A 9,332-nucleotide genomic window follows, 5' to 3' on the forward strand; every position below is an offset into this window, starting at 1 on the left:
AGAGTGCACCAAGTCTTTTCGCGTGGAGAGAGGTGTTAGGCAAGGCTGCGTTCTGGCCCCGTTCCTCTTCTCATTATATACCAACGTATTGGAAGAGGAACTGAGGGCCAGCACGAGAGATTCTCCGAGATTTAACAACAAGCAGATTGTCTCCCTTCTCTACGTGGATGACGCGGTGTTAATGGCTAGAACCTAGATTGGCTTACAGAGAGCCCTTTCCACCTACATTGTGTTTATGGCCAATAGGGGACTGAAACTCAATGTAAAGAAAACATTTGTGATGACATGTGGGAAGGGTAAGAACAGATGTAGAAGCTTAGCAGCTGGGAGTGGTAAAATTGAACCCACCAATACGTTCTTCTATCTCGGCATCTTGCTTGAGGACACAGGCTCCTGGGGACCAGCGGTCAAGAGCAGCTCCCTTTTGTTCAAGAGGTCGGCCGCAACTAATGAATTTTTCAAAACAATTGGGAAAAAGGCCCCTGGGGATCCTTCTTAAAATCTATCAAGCAAAATGTATAAGTATTGCAATCTATGGGGCGGGGGTTTGGGGTTTTTATGATGTGGCACCTATACAAGTATTAGAAAATGCTTTTTTAAGGTTTATCCTAGCAGTTCCTCAGAGCACATCTGTTTTTAATTGTCATAGTGAACTGGGAATTTCGCATATTTCTGACGTTATTAAAATGCAACCTATTTTACATTGGCACAGAGTCTGGACCTCCCCTAGTTTAGGGTTGAATCGCGAAATCATCAAGGATTCAATGGGTTTGGACCAGGTTCGAAAAATTCCCTGGTTAAACTATGTTAGAAAACAATTAAATGATTTGAATCGACCTGAGTTGTATGTTAAGCCAAATTCCATCTGTTCCATATCCAGAAAAGATCTGAAAACGCTATGCTTGAATCATTTCGAGTCACTCAGAATTGCAGTGGAAATTAATAAAAAATCTGTGGTTCAGCATCAAATGACTCTGGCCAGCAATTGTATCCAACCTTACCTAGTCTGCTGTATAGGGGGTTTTGATAGATACATTTTGACTAGGTTTAGGTTTGATAGCTTCCATCGCTTGGTAACTTTTACAGCTGTAAACGACTGGTCTAGGGATCTTTGCCACTGCCCATGCGATAATCTTTCTTTACAAACAACAATGCACGTGATCTTTTTTTGTAAATTCTATGTTAGGAAACATGCAGGATGGATTACGCCATATCTGAAGCAGGGAGCATGGCGGCCCTAGGTGGGTCCCCAGAGTGTGTCCAACGCCCTTCCTTGGGTATAAAGTAGGAACCCTGACTACAGGACTAGATTTTACCTGGACTAAACTCTGCTACAGAAACCAAGTACTTTGACGATCTATACTTCGCTGGATGACGGAAGAATCTCCCTTGGAGTAAAGGAGTTACTCCCCTGCAGCAGCAGGCACCTTAACACATCTGACTGGTTTGCATTTCCCAAGCTCCTGAGGATTCCAAAGATTTCTGCAACACAGGAGGTGGGTTTCCGAGCATCCCTGAGGTTGATCTGACCTCTCAGCAACTCTGAGACCAGTATCCCTCGTGGGGACCGTGCAACCCGAACCCCTGTGCACCGTGTACTTTTGCAGCAGCATATGCTTTTTGGCGATCCCTGAGTCTGTGCTTTGGGCTACGTGTAGTCCTAACCCCGAGCAGTATTTTAATTGAAGATTTCCGGCCTACACACGAGTGTTCCGTGGGCTGGTATTTCGTGATTCATCTTGAGGTCCCTTCGCGATCCCTGTTCTGGTGTCCTGTGGGTCCCTGTGAAGGTAACTTTGACTTCCCTTGGGCTTTCCTGGTTGCTCCAGATGTGCCCTGACCCTCCATTGCTTGGAGAGTCCCCAGGACCTTGCTGGTCCTCACCGAAGCATCTTTTCTCTGACTGCGTGGGTTGCAGTTGCCAAGGCTTGTTGGTGTTCGATCCGGACACTGACCCCCCAGCACTCGACATCCTTCATGGGACAGCTGACCTCTGGACTTTGGTCATTGTTGACATCTCCTGGTCCCCGTTGCTGCAGAGTCAAGCATCCTATCTTCTCACCTGAAGCACCCGACATCGGTGGGCATTCGTCTACTGAGCCCCTGGTTACCCTGAAGTGACCCAGACTTTGTCCCCTCTGCTTTCAGGTTCTTCTCACCTCGGATCCAGGCTTGGATTTCACCGGACACTTTTCATCTTACCGGCAGCAGCACTTGTTTTCATCACTCTGTTGAAAATAACAAGGGTTTCCGACACCACATGACCCCTATGCACCCGGCTCCTCTGGGATAGGTAAGAAGGGTACCTCAGTACTCCCAAGGGTGGTGGCCTTGGAACCTTCTATGTTCCAAAGGGTTTGCTTGAAGTCCTCTCCTAAGTGTCCTTAAACTGTAATTTTCCAACCGCGACTTTCCCATAGAGTTGTACAGAGCTCGCATCTGTGTTCTCACACTGCACCCGTCCTCCGTGGGTCCCCTGTGTCACTACTTTGGGTGGTTCCTTGGGGTCCCAGCGATTCTACGTGCTCTAGGCACTGTGTCTAGTAAAGTCGTGGTTGTTTTACCACTTTCTTAGTATATGGTTCGGTGTCCCCCTGGAGCCCGCTGTGTATTGTGCTATTTACTATTGTTCTATTGATTTAATATTGTGTGCTTTGTGCTCTAATCTCATAAAGAGGTTAGTAGAGAGTTTAGTCATAAATAAATGTATTTTATATATCTCTTATGTGGTTCTCCTTTCATTTGGTCATTCAGGAGTTTCTGATCTGGTAAAGCAAGCTGCTTTACATTCCTTCGAGACTTAGCCTGAAGACTGCTCTCCACAGCTACCACTAGGATAGCTTTCTATAAAGGTTGTCTTTAACCTAATCATCAATAATGGTTGTTTTGACTGGTGCAAGCTGCCCACTTTAATTAATGGACAGCATATACTAGGCCAACTTCTCACACAAAATGCCATAACTTTTTCTGTTTTTTTTAAACTTCCCAAACTTCTGTTCTGTTTCTAGAATTATGAAAGGGTTGAAAAATCTTCTAAAAGTAGGTTTGTTGGAAGTAAAACCTGGCAAAACCTGTGGGAGTAATCTCTTGGGAAAAACAATGGGGCAGATTTATGAGCCCCTTGCGCCACTTTTGCGTCACTTTTCCCATGTTAAAAGTGACGCAAAAGTGGCGCAAGGGGCTCATAAATCTGCCCCAATATATTTGTGGGAAAATTCTACAACAATTTGTTTTTGTGGGAATCTTTACTAACATGAAACGTTGTACCAAGTTCACAAATGTGTGAAAGATGTGAATGTTGAAATAAATTCAGAAAGCTTGTAGAGGCAGCCCAGGTGTTCTCAGCCTTGGACGTCTGCCTCGGCAACAACTAATATTCTGCACGTAGCACCTGTGATTGCCAAGCCTCATCCCTTGGTGCACAGATGTGTGTTTTCTGTCTGCCAAATCTAAACAGAGCTTGAAAAAATCTATTAAACCGCTGTAATAGGAATATTTGTAAAAATAGTTTACAGTTCAGAATGCAGATTTCCCACAGATGGGGGGGGCGATAAATATCAGTTTATTAAACTAGGGTGGCTCATAATGTGCAGCCTCTGTTGTTGTTCCAAAAACCTCCTTTTTACAACCATACACAATAGCAACAACAAAAAACTCACATGCCAATAACGGGACATTTCAGAACATCCAGAACACTATAGAACCAGTAGCCACCTTGCTGCTTGTGTTGATGCTAATGCAAACATGTTTATGCAGACAGTCTTGTAAGTCCTGACCCATGGGCACTAAGAAAGCCCACCATTTTTTGTGTCTTGCTACAGACGGCTCTAGCTGTCTGTTGCAGACAGCTTTTTAATCAATACTTAAACATGTACTTAGAGAGGGCTTTGTGTCTCCCCTTGCTCACGACTCAACAACTTTCTTGGCTGCCTCAGCTCCTTGCTTCTGATGCCATGGCCTTCCTCCCTATTCTTGAGTTGTCCCACCCCTGGACTGTTTTGGTTTCATCGTGGCTTTTGATTGGATGAGAGTATGTGTTAGAAGGTGGTTCTGACCATCTGAGCTGTAGAATCAGAGGACTAGTCCTACACTCCAAGCATTCCAATGGTGAAGGTCTTCTCTCCAAGAAGGAGAGGTGGGGATGGAGCTGCAGATTATCCATCAGCAGCTGTCACCCGGTGCCAGGACCAGTTCTGCTCTGGGCCATGAAGGCAGCAAGGGAGGAAGAGGGCTTTCCAGAGACCATGAGGCATGAGACCCTTGGACGCTGTCATTTTTAAGTATCCCATAGGCCTGTGCAGGTAGGAGTGAGCAGGGGCAGAGGGGTGATGTGCTGCTGCAGAATAGGCCAGAAGTGTCTTCCTGCCCGCCACCTGTAAAATTCTTTTAAAAGGTCTTGCACAGGAAGAGGAGCTCGCTCTGGGGTGTGGTCTGTTGAGGAAGACGGGTGCTGGAGCTTGGCGCTATGGGCATTTGGAAGTAGGAACATCCTGACTGTCCCAGGACCCTTGACTGTGCCTGTGGGGAAGTTCAGGACCAGTGAGGATAAGCCTGGGCCTCTGCGCAAGGAGAAGAGAGGCCCAGAAGGCGAGCGAGATGAAAGGCTGGTACAGGGAGCCAGTGAAGATAGCTCCCTGCTGTGTTTACCCTCTTGGAGGCCAGAGGGGTGAAGGAATGTGCTCCAGATGCTAGGACTGGCCATCAGGAGCAAGAAGAGGCCTAAATGGTGAAAATTGGCCCCCTGGGGGCCGAGATATGCCCCCCAGGAGGTAGGCAACCTTTGACCTCTAATGGGACTAACGATGAAGTGCGTGGGGCTCCGCCGCCAGTCCTAGATGTGCCCCCGGGGTGGGTCAGGTTTCGGGGGGTGCCCCTAGAAGAAAAGGGAAGTTGGGGAGCGCCATCACGCTCCCCATGAAAATGTACCCAAGGGGGGGTGCCTGGAGCCCACCCTAGCCCCCGAAGACAACGGAGGAAGGGGAGTGCTGTTGCGTCCCCCTTGAAGAGGTCTCTAGGGCCCAGGACCCCCAACTCTGGGCCCTGCCAAAAATGAAGGTCTTGAAGGCCCCGGATCCCAACTCCAGGCACTGGTGGTTGCGGTGCAGTGAAGGGGAGCGTGCTGTCGCGCGTCATCCCTGCCAGGAGAAGAAAAGCTGGGGAGCGCCATTGCGCTCCCTGCAAAGATTTCCCAGGGGCCCAGGATCCCAACTCCAGACCCCGAAGGTACGGCGGAAGTCAGGGAGTGCCGTCACGCTCCCCGTGAAGATTGCCCTATGGGACCCGGGATCCCCAACTCCGGGCCCTGGTGATGAGGAGGGGGGAGTGCCGTCGCACTCCCCTGCAGCAGCGGGAAGGGCGGGGGAGTGCCATAGCACTCCCTCGAGCTCCTGCCGGACCTGCAGCAGCTTCCGCGTTTTCCCTCCGGAGCGGGTAGACCAGAAAGGACGTGCTGGCTCCGTTGGCCGCACACGAGGCTGCGGGCCGGACGGGGAGCCGGCAGGAGCAGCCGGGGGTGGCCTTCTCGAGCTGCAATAGTCTCACCTGTTGAGAAAGGGGTCCGGGTGGGACCGTGCCCCCAATGAGGATGTGACACCGCTTGAGGCCGCCAGCCGGGCAGGACGGCTATCCCCAGAGCAGTGGGAGAGCAGCTGCTCTAATATTTAAAATTATCACAGCGAAAAGCAATGCTTATTGTTAAATTTGATACCGCAATTACAGGTTTGAATGAGCTATCAGAAATATACAAATTGTAAGTAGCCATTTCATCAAATTTTCTGGAGCATTTTGGACGTGCTGGCACATTTTCTTTTTCATCCCTTTTCCATTACGCTATCTATTACACTGCGCGATCAGTTCCCTGTACTTCAACTTAGCTGCAAACTACAATTCCCATAAACCTGAGTTTTCCCAGAATTCTAAGCGGATATTATACGGAAGTGCCATTGGAGATTTAATGAAAGCACAAGCCGGCTCTCGAGGCTTTTTTCCGAAAAGAATACTGCAGCCGCTACGGAGCAGGTGGGCAGCGTCTAACGCGGATGATACTTTGCTAGGTTCCCTTCCAACCTTTTAATTAACTCGTTCCCCCGCCTTTCTGTTTCAGAAACAGCGTTATATTTGAAGAATACTTCCCACTGGTCGGGCGATACACAGAAACTCCCGAATTCATTTAAAGCATACGGCAGTTATGCCGCCGCTTAATTGGAGACGTTTACTTTGTATATAATCCGTCTTCACGCGCATATTTGAGATGCCTTTGCCTTTCATTCCAGCTCCGGGCATGCACAAAAATGGCCTAATTAAAACAAGAAGAGACAAGTAAACAGAAGCTGTCGCATCTATCTATACCACGAACCTCCATGTCATTAACATAGTAAGTTTCTGTCTGAAGTTTCATTTTTATTTCAACCCAATGACAAAAATTGAGTAAAGTGCTGACAGACTTTTTTCTTTTATCTTCATTTGTTTTTCTTCTGTAGTGGTTCTTCATTAGAGAATTTTGGAATTATTCTCATTGGTGAGCGTTTAATCGTTAAGATTTTCTCTTGAGGCTCTTGAGTAAGGGTGTTGCGCTCTAGGGTCATTCAATCATTTTAAAGTAAAATCTTCTTTCTTTTTCTTTACCCCACAGTGCCTTGGTCCTGAAGAGAATCCCTCAAAACAGCGGGTTCGAAACGCGCAGACCCTCTTTTTTTGTTATACCTAATAATGGTTTAAATTTGGTTTCTGTTGTGCATTTTGAAATAACTGTTGATGAACCATAAAATTAACTACGACCAGTAGGATTTATGCACATCTAAATAAGTTGGTCAATTATTTCTTTGTTTGGTTTTAGGTCCTTGGTCCATCAAATCGAAAATATAGGAAACCAAGGAGTGGGCATGTGAGTGTGCGTTTGATGAATGAGGAGTGTTGTATGAATGATAAAGTATGTATGTTAATGGTGACATATGCCAAATTGGTGGCTAGTCATTGTCTTAAATTCTTCTGTATTGTGTTTTTTGTAAAAAAAAAAAAAAAAATCGTGGTCATACTGGTCGCCGGAGATTTGAACTGCATCTTTGAACCTCTTGCTTCTGATGATATTCTAGAAGTTGCAGATGAAGACATTAGATGGGGTATACCATCCCTCACTGTTCCCCCGGTACCAAGGTGGACACCAGTGATAATTCAACTTAATGCCCTGGCCATGGAATTTGGGCTGAGAGCTGCCAACGGTCGATTTCCTTCCGACCTAAATGCAGCATTTATTATTATTATTATTATTCTGAGTTTTATATAGCGCCTGGTTACCAAATAGGCATCCCAGCGCTTGCCGGCACAAACCACTACTGCACGAATACAAGGACTACACGGGGAACAAAAAAGTTTTTAAAAGTTTACGGAACCGAAGAAGACTGGCTTCCGCGCGCAGTTGTAGGGGCAATGAATTCCACAAAGAGGCCACATTTATAGAGAACCTTCTGCCACCGGTTCTTGCCTTTTTCACCCTGCCAACCTGAAGGAGATGTTGATGGTCAGAGCGGAGAGAACGAGAGGCCTTGTAAGGCTGGACCATTTCCTCCAAAATAGGTGGACCTACCCCATGCAGAACTTTGTGGGCGATGCAAAGTGACTTGAATTTCACCCTGTCCTTCACCGGGAGCCAGTGCAATGCCCTCAACGCCGGGCGGGCAGATTGACACCTAGGGAGACCCGTCAGAAGCCTAGCAGCCGCGTTCTGCACTTGCTGCAGTTTTTTCAGGGTAGCTTCGGGAGCACCCAGGAAAAGCGCATTGCTGAAATCCAGCCGCGAGATGATAAGTCCCTGGATGAGAAGCCTACGAGTGGCTACTGGGAGTAGAGGCAGAATCTTCTGGGCTGAGCGGAGCAGGCCAAAGCACACGCCAGCGGTCTTTTTGGCATGGGTTTTAAAAGATAGGTCCTGCTCCAGCCATACCCCCAGGCTCTTGATCTCCTGCTTGGGGGGGGGTACCGGTCCCAGACAGTCTGGCCAGCTGCTGGGAGACAGAGATGGAGAAGAGTTCCCCAGCAGCATCAATTCCGTCTTGGAGCCATTTAACTTTAGGGCTGAGCTGCACATCCACGTGTAGATCTTTTCAAGACACGAGTGCAGCCGGTCGGGATGGTGCGCCGACTGGGAAAGGCCAACCACCAGCTGAGTATCATCAGCATAGCTGATGATTTTAATACCCAGCGGCAGTACCACACTCTCCAGGGGGGCCATATAAACGTTAAATAAGGTAGGGCTCAATGAAGAGCCCTGTGGCACACCACACTGGAGAGGGGATGAAGATGATTTTTCCTGGCCTTCCCATACCTCAAATGAGCGACCTTACAGGAAGGAGGCGAAACATTTGAGGGCCAGACCCGTGATCCCCACCCCCGAGAGCCGTTGGAGAAGCACCTGATGGTCCACGGTGTCAAAAGCAGCGCTGAGATCCAGGAGGATCACTGCCACTGATTTACCTTCAACAGAATCTCTAGCCCATCGCGTATCGACTATATTCTAATTGACCGAAGACTCTGGCACTACGCCGAGGATATGGTTATTCTTCCAACTGTCGATAGCGATCATAATCCCCTGTGCCTGACTACAAAGAGTTTATGGACCCAACTAACCCCTGACTCTCGCCCGACAATGTTTACAAGGGATGTCATTCCATCCAACTGCAAAAGACTAACCCCGGGCGTAGCACTACGCTTCGCCTACGTAGTGTACGTAGCGCTGCCTGCTTCGCACTTTCCGAAGTAGGCGAAGCAGGGCAGCGCTACGCACACGCCAAGGGCGAAGCGTAGCTGCCTGCCACCCGCCACCCACCTCCCGCCTGCCCTCCTTTTAAATAATATCAGCAATGAAAAATAAATTAAAGTAAAGCGACTTACCTTAAGCGCGGCGTCTCCGGGGCTCCCTCTTTCTCGTTTCTAATTTCTTCTGGCAAATGCGCATGCGCGGACACCCGCGCAGGCGCATTTCTTGCGAGAAATGCGCATGCGCGGGCGTCCGCGAAGCGCGTAGTGTGCGTAGATTTGGGCACATTACGTGCTGCTTCACGTAGCCCCACTACGCCCACTACGCCCACCCTTACAAAAGACATCTCAAATGGCCTAAAATAGAAATAGACAAACAAAAACTGTCCTCCATCAAAGAAATATTGCTAACAAAAACTGGTGAACTCAGGCAAGCATGTGCAGATGCTAACGAGCAACTAAGGGCCGTGTCTATCCACGCAGACACCATTAAGTCAATTGGGTCTTTTTTCATCTCTCTCTCTGCTAACAAACCTTACACACATAAAGCACCAGGTTCTTGGTTTGCAGGTCGAGCAGGA

At 48.1% G+C, this 9,332-nt stretch overlaps 1 long non-coding RNA gene across 1 annotated transcript; it reads left to right on the forward strand.

The window, feature by feature from the left end:
* Positions 1–5,907: 5,907 nt before the first annotated feature.
* On the forward strand, positions 5,908–6,737 carry LOC146788873 (uncharacterized). Its single transcript, XR_014969717.1, has 4 exons — positions 5,908–6,018; positions 6,104–6,373; positions 6,480–6,517; positions 6,632–6,737. It is a non-coding gene; the product is annotated as an uncharacterized LOC146788873 (long non-coding RNA).
* The last annotated feature ends 2,595 nt before the right edge of the window (positions 6,738–9,332 follow it).

This window comes from Triturus cristatus, chromosome 10 (genome assembly GCF_964204655.1).
Source record: "Triturus cristatus chromosome 10, aTriCri1.1, whole genome shotgun sequence".
Lineage (NCBI taxonomy): Eukaryota > Metazoa > Chordata > Amphibia > Caudata > Salamandridae > Triturus > Triturus cristatus.